Source organism: Alligator mississippiensis, chromosome 16 (genome assembly GCF_030867095.1).
Source record: "Alligator mississippiensis isolate rAllMis1 chromosome 16, rAllMis1, whole genome shotgun sequence".
NCBI lineage: Eukaryota > Metazoa > Chordata > Crocodylia > Alligatoridae > Alligator > Alligator mississippiensis.
This window is the reverse complement of record NC_081839.1, coordinates 19,445,052-19,469,732: the sequence shown is the minus strand read 5'-3', so window position 1 is coordinate 19,469,732 and position 24,681 is coordinate 19,445,052. Positions and strand designations below refer to the sequence as shown.

Below are 24,681 nucleotides of genomic sequence, written 5' to 3'. Positions count from 1 at the left end.
GGTCTTATACATTATTTTTGATGTTTTCTCTCTCCTGCCATTTGACAGTTCAGTCGAAAGCTACTCCTGCCCTGCTCTGCCCCCCTGCAGCAGCCAGGGGGAGCTCCAGGATCCCCCCCCCCCCCCCCGGTGCCAGCACTGGGCTGCCAGGCGGCACAGGAGGAGTCAGGCCTGGGTTCTGGGTGGAGCTATCTGGCTCTCCTGCATGGAAATTGGGGCTGGCCCTGATCTCTGTGTGGCTGGGAGGGAGCTGCCCTGGAGCGGGAACAGCTCCCCACACCCCACAGAGATCGGGGCTGGCTCCTGGGTAATCCTGTAACAAATGATGGCCTATGCCATCTCTTGTGATCCTGATTTGGAAGGACCTCTTTGCCCATGGATCTCTCCTATTGCATGTTGAAAGGAGGATGGAGTGGTGAACTGACTCAGCAACACCACCCCATTTCCTTTGGGTGGCTCTTCAAAGATTCAGGTCCTGTAGGACAGTGGTAACCAACCAATCAATCAATCAACCAATCAATCTCGATCAACTGGCTGATTGTAGAGCCTCTGACGGTCGACCTCAGTCTGTCAGAGGCTCCACGATTCGGAGCAGCAAGACGTGCCTGGCTGGGCTAAGCCAAGCCCCTTTCTGCCCAGGCTGGCTTGTCCGGAAGGTGGGCGGGTGGTAGATCCTGGGGTGCCAAAAATTGATCTTCACCATAAAACAGTTGGAGACCACTGCTGTAGGGTAAGCATGTGAGTTGAGCAGACCTGGTCTAGGAGAGGTTGGTGGGAGCAGGGTTGGATGGCATTAAGGAAGTATTCTGGTGACTGACAGATATCTATATGTATGTAAAACAGCATTTTCCTTAGACATCAGTATGTGGCACTCAAGAACATAAAGTGAGGTATTGGATTTTATAGTCCTGATCACACTTGTTATTGTTTTGCCCTGCAGGTGTTCTCTTCCAGCTATTTTGAACCCTGTAGCTGGTATGGTTCAGAAGCCCCATAGGTGCTATAGTAGCATAGGTGCTACAGATCAGTGGGCACCAACCTTTCAGCAGACTTGCCAAAAATTAACCCCTCACACTCCCCGAGTACCACTCTGATCCCCTTTCTCTGCTCAATCTGGTGCTCTGCTTCCTGCTCCCTATTCTGTGTCCTGCTTCCTGCCCTGTGTTCCCTATTTGATTTGGCTCTTTTGCTTTCTGCTTCCTGCTCTAGTTCCTCCTGTGCTGCCTGTTCCTTCCCCTATCTGCCACTTATTACACAAAGATGCTGCCCACGTCACTTTTGACACTTGTGCTGCAGGTTGATCATGTCTGCTATACATGTACTGATTTAGGGCACGGGTCTACACGTGAGTGCCCTTAATGTGCCTTCAAAATGGCGATTTTAGGCTATTCACGCAGGTATCAAATGATGTGTGTCACGGCACGGGGTCCTGCGGGATGGCCGTGATCTCCCCAAGGCCCCCTTCCTGTGCCAAGTTGGCCCAAAGGGCACCCTCACTTCTCGCCCGCCACATCTTTGATGGAGAATAAATATATGGGAGGCTGCCTTACGTCCTCTTGGACACGGTTTGTTGTAATACCTGACCCCATGGGCTCCCGGACCCCTTGTGGGTCCCGCTCTGCAATAGGTGCTTCAGGGGCACCCTAGCCTTATGGGCTATGCATGGCTCCAACAATCCCTTTACCACGCCCCAAGCCTTGCAGCTGGAATTGACATTGTTTGGTCAGGGCCTTGTTATAATTTGGCTCCTTTGTCCACTCCGGACCCTGCATGGACCTGTCTTGCTCTGTGCCCTCTCTGGCACTTGCCAATGCTGCCCCCTCTCTGGGGCTCCTCACTGCCCCCCTCTCTGGGGCTTCTCCAAAATGCTGCCCCCTTCTCTAGGGCTTCTCAACTGCCCCCCCTCTCTGGGGCTGGGGTCAGTGCACCCTGAATGCTGTGCCCTTGCTGGCGCTGGGGTCCCCACACTGCTGTGGGTCCCCCATGAGGCCTCCTCCAACCCCTAATAGCTTCACCCAAACCATCGGTCTTCAAGCAGCAACAAAACACAAGCCCCTGGGCTGTAACATAAATTGAAGCTGCCCGGCTAAAACATCATTCCAGCCTACCGGGGAATACTCCATCCCCCAGCAGTGTCAGATGCTGCTCCTGCAGTCAGGCTTCTCCTCTCTTCCCTGAGAGAGTTCCTTCCCCTTTGGCTGCTGGCAGGGAACTCCCTGCCTGGCTTCAGCCCTGGGGTTTATATGTGCCAGGCCCTGCCCCCTTCAGTCAGATGACAGCTGGCAGGTGTGGGTCATTAACTATTGTAGCTGCCCTGGTGACCAACAGCTGGGCTCCTTACTCACTGCTAGGGCTCTTTCCCTAGCAGTTTCCCCTCTTTATAGGACCAGAGCACCAAAGTGCTCTGTGGCACACCTTCCCCCTTAAGACCCAGACTCACCGAGGTGGGTCTTCATTCTTGTCCCTCTGGCCTCCTTCATCTTGGTCCTTTTAAGTTCTTGTTTTGGCTCACCAACACTTCAGATGCGTAGAGGTGGAGGTTTTAAGGCACCTCCTACTTGCCTTTTCCCCAAGGCACAGCACATGGGATTTCATGGGAGTTGCCCCGCAACGGGCAGTCCCCCCACATTAGCCAACCTTGGTAGGCTGAACTCTCAGTTGGTTGAGCTCCTTGCCTTCTAGGGTCTACTCTCTCTTCCTACACTACTCTCCTAAGGGGGTGGGGGGAGCGGGGCTTTCCTCAGTCCCATAAGAACTGAGCCCTGTTGTAGCATGGCTCAACTCTTCTCACGCCTCCCCAGGGAGTTCTTGCCTACTTTTGGGTTTTGGTTTTTTTTTTCCCTCCCCCTCACATCTGGTTTGTCTATACTCAACCCCTGTATATCCGGGTCTCTTGCTTAGGGCCGGTCGTGGGGTTTCTCGCTCCCCTATGTCTCTGGAGATGGTGAAGCCTTCCCCAGATCTCCCACTGTTTCCTCAATGCCTTTTGAGCATATTCTTCTTTACAGAACTCTATCTTCCCCTGGCTGGTGGGTCTTCCTTCTGGTCCCTTATAAAACTTTACATAAGCTACTGCACACACTTTACACACCTGCTGCCTAGGAAATGACCAGCTGGGTGGCACGGAAGTGGAAAGGGATCTTGGAGTCCTAGTGGACTCCAAGATGAACATGAGTCGGCAGTGTGACGAAGCCATCAGAAAAGCCAATGGCACTTTATCGTGCATCAGCAGATGCATGACGAATAGATCCAAAGAGGTGACACTTCCCCTCTATCGGGCGCTGGTCAGACTGCAGTTGGAGTACTGCGTGCAATTCTGAGCACCGCACTTCAAGAGGGATGCGGATAACCTGGAGAGGGTCCAGAGAAGGGCCACTCGTATGGTTAAGGGCCTGCAGACCAAGCCCTACGAGGAGAGACTAGAGAACCTGGATCTTTTCAGCCTCCGCAAGAGAAGGTTGAGAGGCGACCTTGTGGCTGCCTATAAGTTCATCACGGAGGCACAGAAGGGAATTGGTGAGGATTTATTCACCAAGGCGCCCCCAGGGGTTACAAGAAATAATGGCCACAAGCTAGCAGAGAGCAGATTTAGACTGGACATTAGGAAGAACTTCTTCACAGTTCCAGTGGCCAAAGTCTGGAACGGGCTCCCAAGGGAGGTGGTGCTGTCCCCTGCCCTGGGGGTCTTCAAGAGGAGGTTGGATATGCATCTAGCTGGGGTCGTCTAGACCCAGCAGTCTTTCCTGCCTATGCAGGGGGTCGGACTTGATAATCTATTGGGGTCCCTTCTGACCCTAACATCTATGAATCTATTAATCTACTCCCCCAACTTTAGCGTCAATAATCTTTCTTAACATCCACCACTTGACCTGCCCAGGGATATTACTTACATAAACCGGAGGTCTCTTCTCCAGCTTTTGTCCCCTTTTGGGTGGTCGTTCTTTCCTCCGTATCTCTGGCTCCTTGGCCTGACTTTTTTTTCTGGGTCCCACTGACCCCTTTTCCTTGGGGCTTGTCTCTGACCTATGTTGCCTTAGGTCTTGTGTCCCCTGTGTGCAGCCCTGGTGAACCAGGTGACTGATCTCTCTCCGTGGACTAGCCTGTTCACCTTTCCCTGCCATCCCTATATCAATTAGGGCTGCTTCCACTGGTGGCCTCTGACTGGGTATTCCATAGATTTCATAGACATTAGGGCTGGAAGGGATCTCGGAAAATCATCGAGTCCAGCCCCCCGCCCAAAGGGCAGGAAGTCAGCTGGGGTCATAGGATCCCAGCAAGAAAAGCATCCAGTTTCATCTTGAAGGTGTTCAATGAAGGCGCTTGAACGACCTCCGGTGGCAGGCTGTTCCAGACGTTGGGGGCTCGGACAGTAAAGAAATTCTTCCTTATGTCCAGCCAGAAACAATCTTGTAGTAGTTTGTGACCATTCGACCTCGTCATCCCTTGGGACGCTCTGGTGAACAAACGTTCCCCCAGATACTGGTGGTCACCCCTGATAAACTTGTAGGTGGCCATCAGATCACCCCTGGCCCTGTGCTTTTCCAGGCTAAAGAGCCCCAGGGCTCTCAGCCTGTCATCGTAGGGTCTGCTTCCCTGACCTCTGATCATGCACGTGGCTCTTCTCTGGACTCTCTCAAGCTTCTCCACATCCTTTTTGAATTGTGGAGCCCAAAACTGGATGCAGTACTCCAGCTGCGGCCTCACTAAGGCCGAGTACAGGGGGAGAATGACGTCCCGGGATTTGCTTGAGAAGCATCTATGGATGCAAGCCAGTGTTTTGGTCGCTTTACTAGCCGCAGCATCGCATTGCAGGCTCATGTTCATCTTGTGGTCAATGATGACCCCCAAGTCTCTTTCTTCCATAGTGCTAGCCAACATAGCACTGCCAAGCCTATAAGGATGCTGCAGGTTTTTTTTTTCCCCAAGGTGGAGAACCTTGCATTTATCAGCGTTGAACACCATCAGATTCTCGTCCGCCCACTTGCTGAGCCTGTCCAGGTCAGCCTGGATCATCCGCCTGTCTTCTGGTGTGGATGCTTTGCCCCAAAGTTTGGTGTCATCTGCGAACTTGGCCAGTCCGCTTCTGACTCCAGTGTCCACATCATTAATAAAGATGTTGAACAGTATGGGTCCAAGGACAGAGCCCTGGGGGACCCCACTGGTCACAGGACACCACGATGAGTGACTTCCATCATTTACTACCCTCTGGGTCCGACCCCGGAGCCAATTTTCCAGCTAGTGGATCGTGGAGGACCCAAGGCGACAATTGGCCAGTTTCTCCAAGAGACGATCATGGGACACCAAATCGAAGGCTTTTTTGAAGTCAAGATATATGACATCAATCTCATCTCCCTTGTCCAGGTGATAGGTCACCTGGTCGTAGAAGGAAATGAGATTGGTCAAGCAAGACCTACCCGCAACAAACCCGTGCTGGCTATCCCTTAAGATGTTGGCGTCGGCCAGTCCATTAAGGATGGCCTCTTTAATAAACTTTTCTAAGATCTTCCCCAGGATAGAAGTCAGGCTGATGGACCTATAGTTAGCCGGATCCACTTTCCTCCCTTTCTTGAAGATAGGCACCACATTGGCCTTCTTCCAGTCTTCGGGCACTACACCAGAGCGCCAAGAGTTTTCAAAGATCCGCGCTAGAGGCTGGGCTATGATACTTGTCAGCTCCTTGAGTACCCTGGGGTGAAGATTGTCAGGGCCAGCTGACTTGAAGGTATCCAGCTTCTCAAGATGTTCCTTCACGAAGTCAGCATTAATGGAGGGCAGGGGATCACCCTCACCCGGACTTCCCGGCCCTGTAGCGGGCATGGGCGTCCCATAGGGCTGATGAAAGACCGACGCAAAGTACCTATTTAATAGGTTGGCTTTTTCCTGGGCATCAGTTGTCAGTTGCCCCATCTGGTTCAGCAGGGGCCAACGTTGCCCCTGCTTTTCCTCTGGCTCCCCACGTATCTGAAAAAGGACTTTTTATTGTCCTTGATGCTCAAAGCTAGCTGGAGTTCAGTTGCAGCCTTGGCTTTCCTGGTATGCTCCCTACAGGACTGGACCAGTGAAGAATAATCCTCCTTGGAGGTGACTCCCATCCTCCATCCTTTGTAGGCCTTTCTTTTTAGTCTCAGGAGGTCTGCTAGGTCCCTGGAGAGCCAGGGGGGCTGCTGTGCCCTCTTGCTGCCTTTCCTCTGAGATGGAATAGACTTAGTTTGTGCATTGAGGATCGCTCCCTTGAGGAGCAACCACTCTTCTTGAACTCCCCTCTCCCTGTGGTCACAGTCCCTTAGGGCCTCACTGACAAGCCTCCTGAGCTTGTCAAAGTCAGCTTTCCTGAAGTCAAGGACTTCTGTGTTGCTGACTGACTTGCCAGCTTTTCAGCGGATGGTGAAGGTGATCAGCTCATGGTCACTGTCACCCAGCTTCCCATCGATCACTAGGTCACCGACTAGGTCCTCCCCAGTAGCCAGCACCAGGTCGAGCAGCGCTTTGCCTCTCGTTGGCCCATAGACTTCTTGAGTCAGGTAGAGGTCATCCACGCACGAGAGGAAGCTCTGCAACCGCTCAGATTTTGCTGAGCGATCCTCCCACGAGATGTCTGGGTAATTGAAGTCACCCATGACAACCATGGTCCTGGAGCAAGCTGCCTCAGCCAGTTCCTGGGCAAACTCCTGGTCAAGCTCAGGACTTTGGGTGGGAGGTCTGTAATAGACTCCCACCATTGTGTCCCCTGTGCCGTGTTCCCCACGGATTTGAACCCAGAGGGTCTCCAGCCGTCCACCCTGGTCGCCAATATCGTACTGTAATTCCCCGCTTAGCTTGAGGTTTACAGCATTCCCCCAGCTGCAGTCTTAGATGGCTCATCTCCTCTGCGTGATGCTCCACCCATTGGTCCCATCTCTTATTCCAGCATTTCAGGAGGACCTCTGCTTGTAGGGCTGTAGGCTTCACCCCTATCAATCCCTTCTCTGGGTTGCTTCTCTCCAATTGCCCTGATTTGGTCTCCTTTTTTGGATCCTTCGGTCCTTGGTCTCCAGGGAACTTCACTTGTTCTGGAGTGTTCCGGCCCCCTAGCCGTGTGGTTGTTAGCTGCATCTCCACTTCCCTCAGGGACCTTTTCCCTACTTCAAGTTCCTGGTGCTGCGCTAGGCATTCAGACTTAGCCGTCGTCACACAGTCCGCTAGTTGGGCTCCCAGCGTCTCCAGCCTCTCTCGCATTGTGTCTGCGAACTTCACCCATTGAGCTTTCTGTCCTACTTCTGTCTGTGTTGCTATACTCATTACCTCTGGCACCTTCACCTCCCCAGGACCTTGGGCATTTGTAGCCGCCTGACTGCTTACCACCCATAGCATTTTATTTTCTGCCTCCAATGCCTGCGTCTGCTGCCTTAAGATTTGCATTTGCCGCTGTGACTGCTCCCTCTCTGTATTAGTCTCTGCCTCTTTAGCCGAGCTATCTTCTAGGAGGGTTTTAAGGTACTGTACCTGTTCTCCCAGGTGGTCTTTTTCCACCTCCACACTCTGTAACTGGGAACCTATCCTATCGTTCTCTCTCGTTCCGGCCTCTAACTCCTTTTCAAGGGACAGGTTTCGATCGCGCAGCGCCTCGTAATTTGCCATGTAAACTTTTACCTTTTCCATCTCCCATGCGATCACCTTCCCATTTTCTTCGGTCTGAGTATGGTTTTCCAGCAGTTTGTCCATCTGCTGTGAGTCCCCTATGAGGCCTCCTCCAACCCCTAATAGCCTCACTCAAACCACCGGTCTTTAAGCAGCAACAAAACACAAGCCCCTGGGCTGTAACATAAATTAAAGCTGCCCGGCTACCACCTCATTCCAGCCTACTGGGGAATACTCCATCCCTCAGCAGTGTCAGATGCTGCTCCTGAAGTCAGGCTTCTCCTCTCTTCCCTAAGAGAACTCCTTCCCCTTTGGCTGCTGGCAGGGAACTCCCTGCCTGGCTTCAGCCCTGGGGTTTATATGTGCCAGGCCCTGCCCCCTTCAGTCAGATGACAGCTGGCAGGTGTGGGTCATTAACTATTGTAGCTGCCCTGGTGACCAACAGCTGGGCTCCTTACTCACTGCTAGGGCTCTTTCCCTAGCAGTTTCCCCTCTTTATAGGACCAGAGCACCAAAGTGCTCTGTGACAATGTGCCAATAGCTAAAGCACCTTAATGGACGTGCTGACATGCTAAGGTGCGTTAACCCTGTGTATGTCAATTGACTTGGGACTAACTTTAGTCCCAAGTTGGTCCACATACCTCATTAATGTGCTTTAGCGCATGCACGTGTAGACGCATGCCTAAATTTCCTTACTTCACATTAGGCAAATGCGCATTATGTTTAGGCACACATAAAGGCACATTTAGACACACCCAGATTAACCTAAATGCACAATAAAGTTTCACCATCTACATGTGGACTTTGATTGCTGCATATTATATTTATTAGTCTAATGCTCCATTTGCTAGTACCAATACATACAGGTACTAGAAAAACGACACATTAACTAATGTGCCAAAGTTCACGTGTAGACCCTGACCTGGCCTGGGTTCTGTGGAGTGGGGGAGCTGTTCTGACTCCAGGGCAGCTCCCTCCCAGTTGAGCAGAGATAGGGGCCATCCAATGCAGGGGAGACAGATACCTCCCCCCTAGAACCCAGGCCTGACTCCTCCTGTGTCCCCTGCCAGCAAGGGGGCAGAGCAGGACAGGAGTAGACCTTGACTGAACTCTTGTTAGGATCAAATTTGCTCCCAACATGCACATGTTTAGATGTGTGCCTGGGTACAGTTTAATGTGCCTCAATTTTCTGCAGAGAAAATTCAGGCATGTTCATTATATGTGTAGACACATCTACAGACACACGCATCTGGATATCAAATATCCTAACTTTCTTTAGCTTGAAAGTACCTTTTCAACCCTTTAAGTTCCCACTTATTTAGCATGCGTGGAAAGATCTTTAATGCATTTGTGCAGAAATTGGTTTCCTTATATCTTAATGACAAATCCAACATACATGACTACAGGAATTCATTTAGCAACATAAAAAATTAAGTGGAGCATTTTGTCAGTGGAGCAGTTGGCTGTTTGTGAGCTGTTTATGTACTGAGGCATCTCCTCTTTTTGAGATTGAATTTAAACATTTAAAAATAACATTTAAATGCATTTTTAAGTTGCTCATGAGATGAAAATTTTACTTTTGGCAAATATTTAGCATGGAACTTAAATGCAAAAGCTATTTGGCTCTAAGCAAACGTTCTATAAATTGGAATGCTTTGTCAGCTTGACAGCAAAGAAAAAACTTGAATGGTATTGGTGGGTTATTTTTCTGTATGAACCTGAACTGTCACTACATAATAGGATGGGTGAAATAACCAGGAATAGGAGACAGATTGGCAAGCCTTGTTTTAATTGAATTGATCTGTCACAAATTTACTCTAGATCACTTCCCTTTAGTTATCATTTGGCATCAAACTTAAGTGATTGTATTAGATCTCTGTTCTTTAGAAAGTCCTAATGCTATAATTTTTCCTTGTATTTAACTACCTCAGCTGACTTAATGGATAAGAGCATGATGAAGAACCTGTGGAGAATGACATGCTGTCAACATTTTTATTGTACTGTTAAGTAAAAAATATTAAGGAAAGGCTGAGAATTTCTTTATTTTATTCCAGGAAAGGAAAACATTATGCTAGCCTTGCTTTTAGTCCTCTTTCATGGTAGCCAATAAGGTCAGATGACTATTTATGTTTTTCATAACAAATAGTTTGACTGGAGTGAGCGTGACAAACCCATCACATCTCTCTCTTCTTTATGGAAGGAGCAGAGCAAAAACCAGTGTTGTAAGGACATGATGCATGTTACTGGGGTACATCTGAGATTTCAGTGATTTTCTTCTTAGGCTTTGAATATTGTGATTCCATCACCTTTAACTGCTGTTTTGATTCTTACCTTTTAAGAAAGATCAATGAATGATTCTTAGGTCTCAGTTAATAAGGTTAATGAGATAATTGTGGTTCTTTTAATCATCTAATTAAAAATTCTATTAGTGATTATGTTCCAACTCTAGAGTGGGGACTCCTACTACTGCGTATTTACCCCCATTCATTCCAGGCTGTATAGAAGTCAATCCAGTGGAGCTGCTCCTGGCTTACATCAACCTGTTTTGGGTTGGAATTTGGATCCTCAGTGGAGTTGTTCTGCTGATGACTTTTTCATTTTGGGACAGGTTACAGGTGCATTGGAATGTTAAAGGAGACACAGAAATGTAAATAAAAAGACCAACTGCCATCCCTTAAGGAAAGCAGGATAGCCCTTATTTAGGGGTTCCTTACCATACACATGTGTATCTGCTTGTCACTTTTTCTTATGTATGTGACAGGGGGCCATCCTCAGCCAAAGTCAACACTGGCCTGTCTACCTGTCTAGGGCAGTCTGCCTCACCTGCCATGCCTTTGCTGTTACATGAAATTTGATGTTAATCTAAGCAAGAGCCTGCCCATTCTAAGCCCTGATGCCAAGGGCAAAATACATGGCTCTGACCTTCCCTTTACCATGTCTGATGCCTCACCAATGGCCCCCAAACAGTTGACACTCACTTAGCCCTCTCCAGGGCCGGACTCTGTCCCTAAGTTGGGCCTCTTACATGTGTCCCACAATTGGGTCTCACTCATGCTGCCCCTTTTCCTGGGTTACACCCATTCTCATCCCACCATGAGCCATGCACACTTTGTCCTACTCTCTATAGCCCTTCAGGCTTCCTCTGTCATGCTTGGTCCTGGCCCTTCACAGACCTTCAGGCTGCCCATTTCAGGCCTTACTGCCCTACACTGGGCTGATTCCAGCTCCTGACCTTCTCTGGCCTTGGGTGTCTCAAACTCGGCCTATGGCCCACTTAGGCCTCAGGTGTCTGTTGACATACCTGAACCTCCCTCTCTTGGCCTCTTGCTCTCATTCAGGCCTCCCACTAGGCCTCACGCTCTCAGGCATTGGGCCTTGGGCCCTCCAGGACCCTGTGCTGTCACCCAAGCCTGTTGCTTTTCTGTCAGGGTGTGCTCCCTTAACCTTTCCCCTTCCTGGGGTATTCACAAGGCAGCAGGGGCTGAGGCTTTCTGGTGCCCATACTCACCTTTCACTAGGGAGGCACAGGTGTGGTATTTCCTGGAGACTGCACCGCCGCAGGCAGGCCCATCACACCATGCAACCCCAGCAGGGTGTAACGTTCTGTCTTGCCTAGGAGTAACTTTGGGCCTACCTGCCCTGGTCTTTGTCCTCTTTCTCTGGGTTCCTTGATGTTCTTCCTGGGCTGCTCACTCCTGGGCACTCTGTTTCAGCCCCCACCTTATAACATAACCCTCAGTTGCTGGCCCCAACTCTCTCTCAGACCCCTTACAGGATACTTCCAATCAGGTGGCTGAGCTTTAGCCTCCATCATTCCAGACTGCTTGCTGGCTGACCCCCTTACTCTCTTACTGGTGGTCTCTCTCCTGAGAGACCTTTGCTCACTTGAGCCTGGCCCCACTCTCCAACCAGTAAGGACACCAAGCTTCCAGTTCTGGAGCCCCTTGTGGTGGGCATACTTGCCTTTCTGCCTCCTGGGCACTGGGCCCAGCTTGGGCTAGTTGAGGGCCCTGTGTCAATCTACAAACAGCTGACTCACTAGATAGGGGTCCACCCCTGGGCCCTTCCATGAATCAATCCTCTCACACCAGGCTTGCCTGGAGCCCCACAAATCTTGTAGCAAGCAGCCCTTTACTTGACTGGGCTCGTCTGAGCCCTTCCACAGACCTTTTCAGGGTCAGCCCCACTCCCTGGGTTTTCCCCAAGCCTTTCCTCAGTTACCCATATTCTCAATAGTTCTATTCAGGAGCTTACCTAGCCCCTCTGTAGATTGACAAACTCTAAGCCCCTTCTACTTTGGCTGGCCTGTGTCTTCTCTAGGCTCTTGTATTCCCAGCCTCTCTAAATAGGCCGTCCTGGCCTCTCCGTTGGGCCTCTATGTACACAGCCCCTTACTTTAGGCTGGACTCTCCACAGCTCCCTCCTAAGGACTCTGGATCCCACGTGGGTCCTTAGGAACCTCCTCCTTCCCCATATTTCTTACCCTAACCTCCATGATGTTCTGGGTGCAGACTCCTTCGGCCAGGTGATGTTACTACATTGGCTTCTCAGTTGCAGCTGCTACCCCACACCCTGGGCCTGGCCTTATATTCAGGCTGACAAGCCCTCCTTCAATCAGGCAGCCTCCTGTCTGCTGTGTGACCACCTGATTGTCTGTGCTTAAGCCCCTTAAAGTGGCAGGCACCAAAGATGCCCTGCCACAGTGTAGTGGTGCTTCCACCCCTTTCCTTGAGAGTTAATTCTATAGCCGAATACATATTGTGGAGTGATTGCTAGATCCTGATCCTCCACACTCACTAGACAGGATGTATTCAGGGGACTTAGAAAAGTTTGACTGCAGGATGTTCTTAGGCTTAGCAGAAAGAACACAGGAATTCCAGGTAAATATCCTCATTTTTGCTATGGGAAAGGCTGCAGATAAAATTGTATGTACCCTCTCCCTAACCGGGCACGTCTACATGAGATGCTATGTCGCTGTACTAATGTGCTATGTTGATGTAATGTCAGTGGGCAAAAACTGTGATGCTGCAGCTATATCGTCATAGCGATGCACTCCCTTACTATAGCATGTTGCTATGGCAACATAGTGGCTAAAAATAACTGTGCGCCACCGGCATGGCGCCATAACAACGGCACCATAGGGGTACATGTAGATGCACACACTGGGGAGGAAAAGGAAGACTGTAAAAAAGTGAAAGAGGCTTTTGAAGCTCACTTTATAGGGAATATAAAAGAGCCAAATTTTAATATGAGATACCAGGGGAAATGGCTGAATCTTTTATTACTGCAGTTCACACTCTTGCTGAACACTGAAATCAGGGCATTTTTAAAGATGAATTAATAAAGATACAAGATTGTTGCGGGCATCAGAGTTGCCAGTTTCTCGGCACAAGTACATTTGGATCCAGAATGCATGCTAGCGAAAACCATAACAAACTTCAAAATGCAAGAAACAATAAAAAAGCAGCACTATGAATTGTAAGCTAACAGTATACCTAAAACTTCATCACATAACATTGATATAATAAAGACATGTCTACATGCTTTTTTTGCAAGGCTTCCAACAATTTGGTCTCACTTTGAATGAGAGATGGGAATTTGGGAAGGACCAATTTTTTTTTTTTTTTTTTTTTTGGACATTAGCAAAAATGGAATTCAGTCAGGCCCAGACCAAAAAAAAAAAAAGAAAAGAAAAAAGCATTGGATGCTTCGCCTGAACCCCAAGACATTCCTACCATAAGACAATTGCTGGGTATGGCCAAACAGTTTGTAAAATGTTTGCCATATTTAGCATAGCTAACACAACCATTAAGATATCTTGATAATAGACACAATATTTGGGTCTGGGAGAATGTACAACAAGGGACATTTAATACAATCAAAGAACTACTGGCATCACCACCTGTTTTAGCACTGTATTCGGTAGTCACAGCAGATGCATCTTTATACGGTTTAGGAGGAGTACTCATTCAAACACAGTGAGAAGGACACCAGAGGCCTGTTGCATTTATATCAAGACGTCTTACAAACATGTAGCAGAGCTATGTGTGTGAAGTCTTGGCAACCACCTGGGCCTATGAATGGCCCGGCTCGTACTTGCTTGGTCTGAATTTTAAAATAGAAACATAGGACAACCCCCTGGTAGCATTGCTGAAATCTAAAGCCTTGTATTATATTCCACCCAGAATTCAGAGATTTTGACTGTGACTAATGGAATTTTTCTTTCACTCTTGAACATTTACCATGGAAACTGCTCGTACCTGTGCGGGCCGCACCCCAATCCCACCTTTGTCGCCATGTGCGGCAGCGATTCCGATCTCATTCCCGTCGCCATGTGTGAGCCGGGGGTGAGCCGGGCCCGTCTTCGTTGCACACGGGCTGTGGTCAGCAGCCCAGGCACGCGGGGCTGGAGAGAACCGCTGGGCGGTTTAGCGCACATGAGTTAGAATTAGTTACGGAGGCGTAATGGTTGATTGAAAAGATTGTTTACTTACACCCAAAGATGGTAGTGGTGTAGGCTGGACAGGTTTCCAGGCACAGCTCCCGCTTGGATCCTCACTAGAGGAATATGACAAATCGATTGCTCCCACGGAGTTTGCTAGGCTCCGCGGGTCCGGTTCGGTTGGGTTCGAAAAGTTTCCCCGGAGTTACTTAGGCTCCGCGGGTCCGAAGTTATAGGAAAGGGATACATCTAGGATTGCGCTTGGCAACGGGGAGAGGCTAGAAGCAAAAGCTCCGTAGGCTCGGTTCTATTGCCTGCTTAGGGGAGGTGCATTGGGTCCGCGAGGGTCCGCAGCGCTTGGAGATCTTCACACAGAATCTCTCTCATCCTCCCTCCTCCGACTTGGGCGGAAACTACCCAAGCCTTTTGTATGGCTAGCAAGCCAATCGCTAGCCACCACGTGTACCTACATTAGGAATTGGCCAATAATGTGGCGTGAATCCTAATACAAATGGCGGGAACTTCTTTACAGTGTGTATCACTACGATGCAAAAGAGATGCATACTGCAAAGAAACTGTAATCTGGCGGGAAATCCCCCGTTGCAGCAGAGTTCTCTCTTGCAGCAGAGAACTCTACCGTGCAAAGAAAACGACAAATTGGTGGGAAATAATTTAGCGGTGCCGAAACGCACACACAAACAAAAAATCACACCTTTGGGTTGTGACAATACCTAAAGACACTCTATCATCGGTTAGTCAGCCACCAACAGAAAAAGAAATAAAGTTGAAAAAAGATGTTAATATACATATTGACCATGTTCTGACAGTGTTGCCAATATCTGCTGCTAGACTTGAGCAAATTAGAAATGATCAGTGACAGGGTGACACTTACCAGAAACTAATTTCTTTCTGTCATAGTGGTTGGGGCCACAGGATACAACTTCCAAAAGACCTACAACCATTTTGGCAGGACTAAAATAACGTCTACATAGCTGATTGTCTGCTGCTCAAAGGAAGATGCACTGTCATCCCTCAGGTGCTTCAGGAAGAATTGCTTCTGAAGAGCCATGAAGGACACCAGGTTATTAACAAATGCAGGGCAAGACCACGACAATCTGTATGGTGGCCCAGCCTGAGTAAGCAAATTTACAGTTTAGTAAAAGATTGTGAGGAATCCAATAAAGAAAAACGGTCCCTGGAGGCATTACTTTCTACAAAGATGCCGTGTAGTTTTTGGAAGCAGGTAGCAATGGGTTTATTTTTCTGGAAAGGACTTGCATATGCTATTGTAGTAGATTATTTCTCCAGGTATATTGCCTTGGCTTTACTTATAGAGACCTCAGTGGCACAAGTAACCCAAAAACTTAAGTCTGTATTTGTAAGGCACAGCTTTCCTGAGGTCCTCATATCCAACAATGGACTTCAGTTTACCTCTGAGTTATTCCTACACTTTGTAGAGAGCTTTGATTTTCAGCATGTCACTAGCAGTCTTCACTATCCTCAAAGCAATGGAGAAGCTGAGAGAACAGTACAGACTCTGAAAAAACAGCTATGTAAATCCAGAGATCTATACCCAGCACTTCTGATATATTGATCTACACCATTGGCATCAGGACTCTCTCTGGCTGAACTGCTCATGAAACAACAACTTAGGATGTCATTACCAATGGGACTGATACAGCTTAAGTGTAGATGGCCCAATGTACGGGAATTTAAGAAACGAGATGCTGTACTAAAACTTCAGCAGCAAAGATGCTTCAGTGTTCAACACAGCAAAACCACTACCAGAATTGCTGCCAGGGGACAAAGTTTGACTCAAAAGTTCTTAAATGTTTGGACCTGTCCAAAATGCAGCAAACACCCCTAGATTCTACTTAGTGCAGACTCCAGGGGCATGTCCAGATGAGCATGCATGTGCCTCTTGCAGCATCTCAAAACCCTTTGAGATGTTGCAAGAGGCACTTACAAGAACAAAGCCTGGGGGCAAAATTAGATATCTGGATATCCAGGGGTCAAAAAATACCTCAGGGGAAAAAAGCAGGACAGGGCATGGTTCCAAACCATGCTCTGAGGCAACTGGGGGCTTGGTCCTCCACAGAGACGCTTTGGTAGCCAGCCAGAGCATCTCTATGGCTGGCCCTTGCCCTGGTGCTGAAGCACACTGCCTGCCTGTGCAGCAGTGCAGGCTGCAGGGACCTGGACCCAGCTTCATGGCAGGTAAGTAGGGGGTTGGGGCAGCTGGAGAAGGGGGGGGAGGGGACCATGGGGGGACCTGCCTGGCTCCAACCCTCTGTTTGCTCCCCCAGCTCCCTGTTCATTCCCCCAACTCCCTGTTCATTCTCTCCACTCCCTGCTCACTCTCCTGCTTGGCCCCAGCCCCCTGCACTCACTGGCAGTAGCAGCAGTGGTCGGGGCTGTTTGGGGATTAATGGCACAGCCCCCCTGTGTGGGGGACAGTGGGGGGCAGCCTTGTCGGGGGGGGGATGTGCCCCCCCATGCCCCTGTTACGCATTGCCTATGGCCCTGTACATAGTTTTAAGTGTTATAGTCTATTGTTTATCATTTATAATGTACTGTAATCTAATCTTTTTCTTTGTAAAGAAAAGGAGATGCAGAGTGCTCACAGAGTCCTAGTCCTGCACACTCTCTAGACAGGCTGTAGTAGGAGAACTGTAATAAAGGTGGGCTACCCCCTGGTGGGAGTCCACACTATGGCTGCATGTATCACTGTTTTCCTCACACCACAGATATCCTATCCCACAGGCTTCCTATTAGGAAGTATTTCCTTGAATTTAACGTAATATTTTTTGTTCTTATTATCATCTGAGATAGTCTCCTTTGTGCCGTTAATTTTTATCCTCTCCTTCCTTGGTGTTTGTACCCTTCAAATATTTCCAAACAGGAAGCATTTAAGATACAAAAACCCCTTTCTCTGGTTTTAAAATAAAATATCCCAAATGGAGAATCCTGTGAAAATATATATGCTAAAAGCTACAAATTAAGCTTTTTCACAAGGGGGTAGTTAAGTGAACAATCTGGTTTAGTAGCATAGCTGGTAGAACACCTGGAAGGTAGCCAAGGTTATCTCAAGGTAGGTCATTTTATTGTTTCCCTGTAACCGTTTATGTTTGGATTTTATTATACAGTGGCAGAATGTTCAGACTGAAATTTCTGGATAAATCTGCTGTTATCTCTGTGTGAATTACAGTAGTTTTTTCACTCTGAATTAATTGTGACCTTAGAGGGTTTTAGTGCCTAATCTCCAGTCTTTAATCTCTCTTGCTTGTCAGGCAGCAGTCCCTTGTGTGTGATGAGTGTGGAGGCTCAGCTCGAGTGGGAGTTCCTGTGCAGTTAGTTCTATTGTTGCAGAAGTGGGGATATGCTGTATCTCTTTGGAGGCGGGGTGAGGGCGGGGGTGGGGAGACTATTATTGAAATGGATTGGAGATTTAATACCATACACGTGCTGGCCACTGCAGAGGGGGACCTGGTGATTTTAGGATTCTTTTTCAGGGAGTCTGTGGCTACATCTACATGAGATGCTGACTGCCCAGTAGCTTCTTACTACTGCACAGTAGCATCACGTGGCATGACGCATGATGCAACGCTACTGCATGGCACTAAGGAGCTACTGCGCAGTCAGCATCACCAAGAAGCTGTGCAGGGACACTACTGCGCATTAATGCTGGTTACTGCACAGTCATTTAGTACTTGTGTTTAATAAGTACTAAATGACTGCGCAGTAACAACTGCACAGTCAGCATTTCATGTAGATGCGGCCCGTGTGTCTGTGGTGTGGTAGGAGTATGGTGTTGCTCTATGGTGTGAATTTACAAGTAGAAAGAGTTTCCTAGCTTTTCAGAGCTGTCACTCTTCAATTTTCAGAGGTGAAAATAAAATTCACTCCCCAAGAATGATGTAGAGTACTGGGACCTGCAGTTGCCTTATTTTCTTATTGTTATCTCCTTTTCATTTTTTCTGTGAAAGTCTTAGCAACAGAGGAATTAATTGTACAAACCAGCCAGGGAAACAGCAGCAGGGACATTCTAGGAGCTAGGGAAAGTGTGAGGAGAATTGTGTTGGAGGGTGATATGGCAGTGACTGTTCATATAGTGGCTGGAGAATGCAGTTTTTCAGTTTTACACTCTTCTCTGCTGTGGCTTCAGACAAAGCCCTCATGCTGTCTGGATTATTCCTTTGCTGTTCCTGTTAAGCAGAGAATTTTCAGTTTTCTTTCCTTCCAGCAGTTCTTTTAGGACCAAGGAATATATTTTGAGATGTGGGAACCTCACATGCCAGTGGCCTTGCAAATACCTGTGGGCCATTTCCCATTGATTTTTGTTTTCTTCCACCATCCACATGGATTGCATCAATAAAAACTTGTTCTGGAGATATTTCTTTTTGGAATTTTGTACTTGAAACTGCTAGCAATCTTTTAAATTCATTAGTAATTTTTAGAAACTACTAGTATATTTTTAAAGGGATGCGCTGGGTTTTAAATATAGCCCTGTATTTAGGATTTAACCCTACATCTTTCACTTATTTAGCAAGACGCTTGGAAGACCAGAAGTTTATTCATGTGAGTAAAGTCTATGGAATTAGATTTTGAAAGAAGAGTCATAAATGCTAAAGGGATTAAGGGGTTTGGGTTGTAGCCGTGTTGGTCTAAGGACATAGGCAGACAAGGTTCCTTGGGTGAATTTGGTATCTTTTATTAGACCAACCCAAATGGTTGGAGAATAGTTATTAAGCAAGCTTTCGGGTCCAAAAACCCTTCGTCAGGCTAAGAAAGTTTCAGCAGTGTGTGTGTTGTCTTCCTGGATGGAATGAAAAGTAAAGAAGCCAGGGGCTGGGCTGGGCTGGGGAGTCAGTTGCCAGGCAGATTATAATGTATCAAAAATCCAATGTCTATGTTTAGTCCCTGATCTCTAGTATCCAGCAGGTTGATGAAATGGAGCTCATAGGCTCGTCTCTGGGAAGTGTGTAAGTTTCCCTTGAGGATCAGGACTGAGAGATTGGAGAGAGAGTGGCCCTCCTGTGAGAAATGTGCCCCCACCGGTAATTGAGTGTTTCTGTCTTTGATGGATTTCCGGTGTGCATTCATTCTGGTGCGCAGGTTGTTTGGTCTCTCCTACATATCTTCCATCAGGGCATTTGGTGCATTGGATGAGGTATATTACATTTCTGGAGGTGCAGCTGTAAGATCCAGGGATGCTGATGGCTCTGTTGTGGGGTATAGTAATTGTGGGGGTGGTGGAGGTGTGTTGGCAGGTTTTGCATTTCTTGTCCTGGCACGGTCTGGATCCTTTTGGTGTGTTCTGGGCTTGAGGAAGTTTGCTTCTGGTGATGAGGTTGGCAAGATTCGGTGCTTGTTTGAAGGCTAGGATGGGTGGCTCTGGAAAGATCTTTTTAAGAATAGGGTCTCTTTCTAATATGGGTTGCAATTTTTTGAGGACCTTATACACTTCATCCTCACACACAACAATTTCACTTTTAATAATCAACACTTCCTCCAGATGATGGGAAGAGCTATGGGCACTAAAATGGCCCCACAGTATGCCAACCTTTTTAATGAGCCACCTGGAAGAAGACTTCCTCAAGAACTGCACCATCAAACCCTTGCTATACTTAAGATACATCGATGACATCTTCATCATTTGGACTGAAAACCTGCAATTTCTGATTGAGTTCCACCAGAAATTCAACAATCACCATCCCTCCATCCGACTTTCTTTAGAATACTCCAGCACCAACATCTCCTTTTTAGACGCAATGATCAGTATCCAGAAGGGTAAAATACAGACCACAGTATACAAGAAACCCACAGACCAACATACATATCTGCACAGAACCAGCAATCACCCTAAACACACCAAAAAAGCTGTGATATACAGCCATGCCCTCAGATACCACCGCATCTTTACTGAAGAGAACACCCTGGATCACCACCTCACCAATCTTAAAAAGGCTTTCGCCCAACAAGGACACTGCTCCAGAGAGGTAGATCGCATGTTTGAAAGAGCCACCTGGATACCACATGAAGAACTGCTGCAGTACAGAAGAAAAACACCCACAAATCGCACACCGCTGGTTATGACGTATCACCCCTCCCTTGAACCTGTATGGAAAATCCTCAAAAAATTGCAACCCATATTAGAAAGAGACCCTATTCTTAAAAAGATCTTCCCAGAGCCATCCATTCTAGCCTTCAAACAAGCACCGAATCTTGCCAACCTCATCACCAGAAGCAAACTTCCTCAAGCCCAGAACACACCAAAAGGATCCAGACCGTGCCAGGACAAGAAATGCAAAACCTGCCCCCACATCTCCACCACCCCCACTATTACTACACCCCACAACAGAGCCATCAGCATCCCAGGATCTTACAGCTGAATCTCCAAAAATGTAATATACCTCATCCAATGCACCAAATGCCCTGATGGAAGATATGTAGGAGAGACCAAACAACAACTGCGCACCAGAATGAATGCACACCGGAAATCCATCAAAGACAGAAACACCCAATTACCGGTGAGGGCACATTTCTCACAGGAGGGCCACTCTCTCTCCAATCTCTCAGTCCTGATCCTCAAGCTAAACTTACACAACACTTCCCAGAGACGAGCCTATGAGCTCCATTTCATCAACCTGCTGGATACTAGAGATCATGGACTAAACACAGACATTGGATTTTTGATACATTACAATCTGCCCGGCAACTGACTCCCCAGCCCAGCCCAGCCCCTGGCTTCTTTACTTTTCATTCCATCCAGGAAGAGCACACACCAACTGCTGAAACTTCCTTAGCCTGACGAAGGGTTTTTGGACCCTAAAGCTTGCTTAATAACTATTCTCCAACCGTTTGGGTTGGTCTAATAAAAGATATCAAATTCACCCAAGGAACTTTGTCTGCCAAAGGGATTAAGGGGCATGCATTTTACTGAAAATTACTAGGATGAGCCAGAAGTCCTTTTGCAAGTTCCTAGGACTTGTGCTTATAACTCCCTTATGCTTTGTTGAAACTCTCCCTTTAAACTGATTTTTTTTTTGTATGAATAAAACCTTTCTAAGGTTGTCATTATGAAAGCAGTTGAGGTCCCACTTCTAATGAACCCTGTAGACCAGCAGGAATGCCTCTGGATTTTTAATTCCAAAAGAAACTTTTCTTAAAATGAGTAAATGCTTGTGTAGGGTTTGCAGTTTATTGAAGCCCCATGCTAGTTCATGAGAATCTAAGTCTTTAAACAAGTGAAGTTGATCCTGTTTTCACCATTTAAACTGAAAGAAACATAGAGTCTGATCCAAAGTCCAGTGAGATGAATGAGAAGATTTTCACTGGGCTTTGGAACAAGCCCCTAAAGCATAAAAAACAAAAGAAAACAAAAAAAACTAACCTCCAGGATACAAAACTAAGGATGTTCATAACTCAGTGTAGGGTTTGTAAAATGTGGGTTTAAAGGCAAGCATTTTGGTGACTGTAGGGGCAGCAGAGTGTTTTGACCTGGCCATGTGTTCTGCTTTCTGCATACCATTTAACAGTGCTGGATCTTCATTTTTCTCCACCTCAAATGGCTGGTTGGTTTTTTGTGCTTTAAATGCATCTAATATCCCTTCCTTGGCTGTGCCAGATCCCTGCTGTGATGGTATGTTGAGCAGCTTCACATACTGCCTGCTGTGTATGCAGAATATCTGTAGAGAGGGGAGGGGTGAGCCCACAGGAGGAGCTGGCTGAGCTCCAGCATCTGGCTGTGACATACAGCACCCTTCATGAAACCAGACAGAATTAAACCCTTTGTTTCCTGTTTGCTGGGCGGGCTTAGAAAAAAGTCAGTGAGGCTGGAGCTCTCAACAAGACAGTCTTTGTATTAATTTAATTAAACGGTTCAGCTGAGGGGTGGTGAGGATGAGAATTCATATTATAAATACCTGCTTTCCTTAGAGTTTCACTTGGCTTTGGCATAGGGACCTGGACATCCACCCACACGTTCCATGATGCCAGTGAGTGTGTGGTGTATCTCAAGATCAGAACCAAAATAAAATACCATAATGAGCTTGCACCTTCATCTGCTACTTTGGTGTTGCCAGCCTGCAGCTGGGAATGCTGCTTGGAATTTTTTCCCCACTTACCAGTGATTTTGCTGCAGTTACTTTCACATCCCAGTGGTGCAGATGTGGGAAGGTAGGTGCTGAATACAACAGAACAAGTTTCAGTAACACTTACCTCTGTGTGCCTGGTTTAGGAAGGCCTTATTTCTACATCCAAGGAGTGGGGATTGTATTTGCATTAAAAGGTGCACTGACAGCCCATTCGAATTTTTCTATCATTGTTTGCTAGGGATAAACTCTGGTACAGAATCAGGGTCAAAGAGGGAAGTGTTTTTAAATAAAAGTTATCTGTGTGCTTGTTTTCCAACTGCAAGGATGTGGGTGAAGTATCACAGAGGAGGTTTAAATCACATTAGCTAATTTCCATCTGTGCAAATTATTAATGGTCTCAAATGCTATTTGGCAATTTCTGCCTCGGGTCTCTCTTTGCTATGTTTGGAAGTATAGCTGCTGCATTAGTAGCATGGAATGGAAGTTTGCCTAATCCTAAATCAAAAGGTCCTTTATGACTTAAAATGATCTCTTGTTGCAAAATTCCCTAGTGTCTTGAGTCTTGAACCTACTATGCGGAGGAGGAGTGCTATGTGGAGGAAGCGTAGAAAGGAGGAATGAGGAATGCTGTGTGGGAGTGTGGTATGGCTTTGTCAAGGTCCTTGTATAAAAGGTATTTCATTCGGTAGATCATATTATATGATGCCTGGCTGAACTGAAATATTATCTCCAATTGGCAGAAGAAGGCCTTTAGTTAGATATTGTCTTGCTCTCAGTGTATGTGCTGTTGGGGCTAAACTAAGCAAACACAGAATATCAATGAAATCCCATGTGAAAAAATGTGGGGCAAGATGTGTAATATAATGTATTTCATAAAAAAAATATGTTATCCTGGAGAAAAGAGTTCAGGATTCAGATATGTAGAGAAAGTATGTATATATGAAGGATTAAGAACTAAAAAAATAAAGGCGATTTTGAATCTTCAGATGACAGCAGTTTTTCTTGACCACAGTGGAGCAATCATCAAAGCATTCCACTAGTCCTTAGACTGCCTTTGCCTGATTTAGTTCCATAACTACTTGGTTTTGTCTTTGTTGAGGATTTGTCCCATTTACAGCTCTTAAATTTCCATAGAGTGTATATCGACAAAGAGTAAGAGGGTAGCTCCCTCTGTTCTGTGTCTCAAGAAGAAACAACCATGCATTTTCATCACAAGGGAGGACTATTTGCTTGCTCTCCACCTAAGAAACTAGCTTTGAGGTAACCTACCTCATCGTTAGCAATTGAGTTGTCCCAGTTATCTAGCTGAGTGAACAGCTTGGAGCCATGCTGCATAAACTGGCTTAAGTGATCAGAAACTGGTTTAAAACTGTAACAGAACAGATGTTCAGTGCATATAAATGCATTTGAAAATGGTTGCAAAAGTTTGAGATACACCTGGTTGAATGTACTATCAGACTTAACTGATTTGGATCAAACCGGTTTATGCAATATCTGTCAAAGAACCCTTCCTGCTTTAAGTTAAACCAGAGTCCCCCAGCATCCCAGATGCTTTGCAACCTTGGGTGGGGCTCTGCTCTCTGCTCCAGCCCAGCTTGGCTTACCTGGCCCTCTGATCCTTGACAGGAGCTCCAGCAGAGGCTGAAGGTACTGGCATCTGCCTGGCTTCCTCCTGCTCCCCACTCACCCTAACTCCCTTCTCAAGCAGGGATTCCCCCTTCTCCTCTGCCTTACACAAACACCTCTCAGCATTAGCTAGCATACCACATGTTGGCTATGATTCATGCTGTGGGAGACGGGACAAAGACAGACAGGACAGTGTTGGCTTAGGACTTTTTGGAGCTAATCAATGGGTATCTGGTAAGCCTGTGAGAAGCGACTAGTATTTGCTTCAGATGTGGCCAATTCAGGGGACAGTGATTTGATTCAGTGATTCAAATCACTGTTCCGAATAGATTTGACCAAATATAGAATTGGCCGAATCTCTGAATCAAACAGGGCCCATGCCCTGCCTGCTCTTCCAGCTCTATCAATGGCTGCCTTATTCGACCCCAGCTTCCCAGCTCTTAAAAAAAAAAAGGAAAAAAAAACCCTCATTCACTGGCTGCTGCCAGATTATGTGTGCATGTGTGTGTGTGTGTGTGGGGGGGGGGGGTGATCTCCACTGCCCCCTACTGCCCCATGCAGTGTGGGGGGCTCCTAGTTTCATAGTAGCTAGGGTCAGGAGGGACCTGAACAGATCATCTAGCCTGACCCCCTGCCAAAGGCAAGAATGAATGCTGGGTTCACAAGACACCTGACAGGTGATAATCCAACTCGCTCTTGATTTTGCCCAAGGTAGGGACGAGGACCACTTCCCTGGGAAGTTGGTTCCAGATTTTGGCCACCCTAACTGTAAAAAATTGCCTCCTGATCTCTAACCTAAACCTATTCTCCATCAGTTTATTACCATGTTCCTTGTCACCCCAGGTGGTGCTGGGGAGAAAAGGGCTCTACCTTTTTGCTGTTGATCTCCCCTGATGAGTT

At 47.2% G+C, this 24,681-nt stretch overlaps 1 protein-coding gene across 15 annotated transcripts in view; it reads left to right on the top strand.

Moving 5' to 3' along the window:
* Positions 1-24,681, top strand: part of PKNOX2 (PBX/knotted 1 homeobox 2) — a 922,547-nt gene that overhangs the window by 34,463 nt on the left and 863,403 nt on the right. For 5 of the 15 annotated variants that reach the window (XM_059719774.1, XM_059719779.1, XM_019494067.2 and 2 more), the window contains exon 1: positions 21,772-22,237. The exons of the other annotated variants lie outside the window; for them this stretch is intronic. The gene's annotated coding sequence lies outside the window, so the exon portion shown is untranslated. Of the gene's footprint in view, positions 1-21,771; positions 22,238-24,681 lie in introns of those variants that run through there. 15 annotated transcript variants of the gene reach the window in all.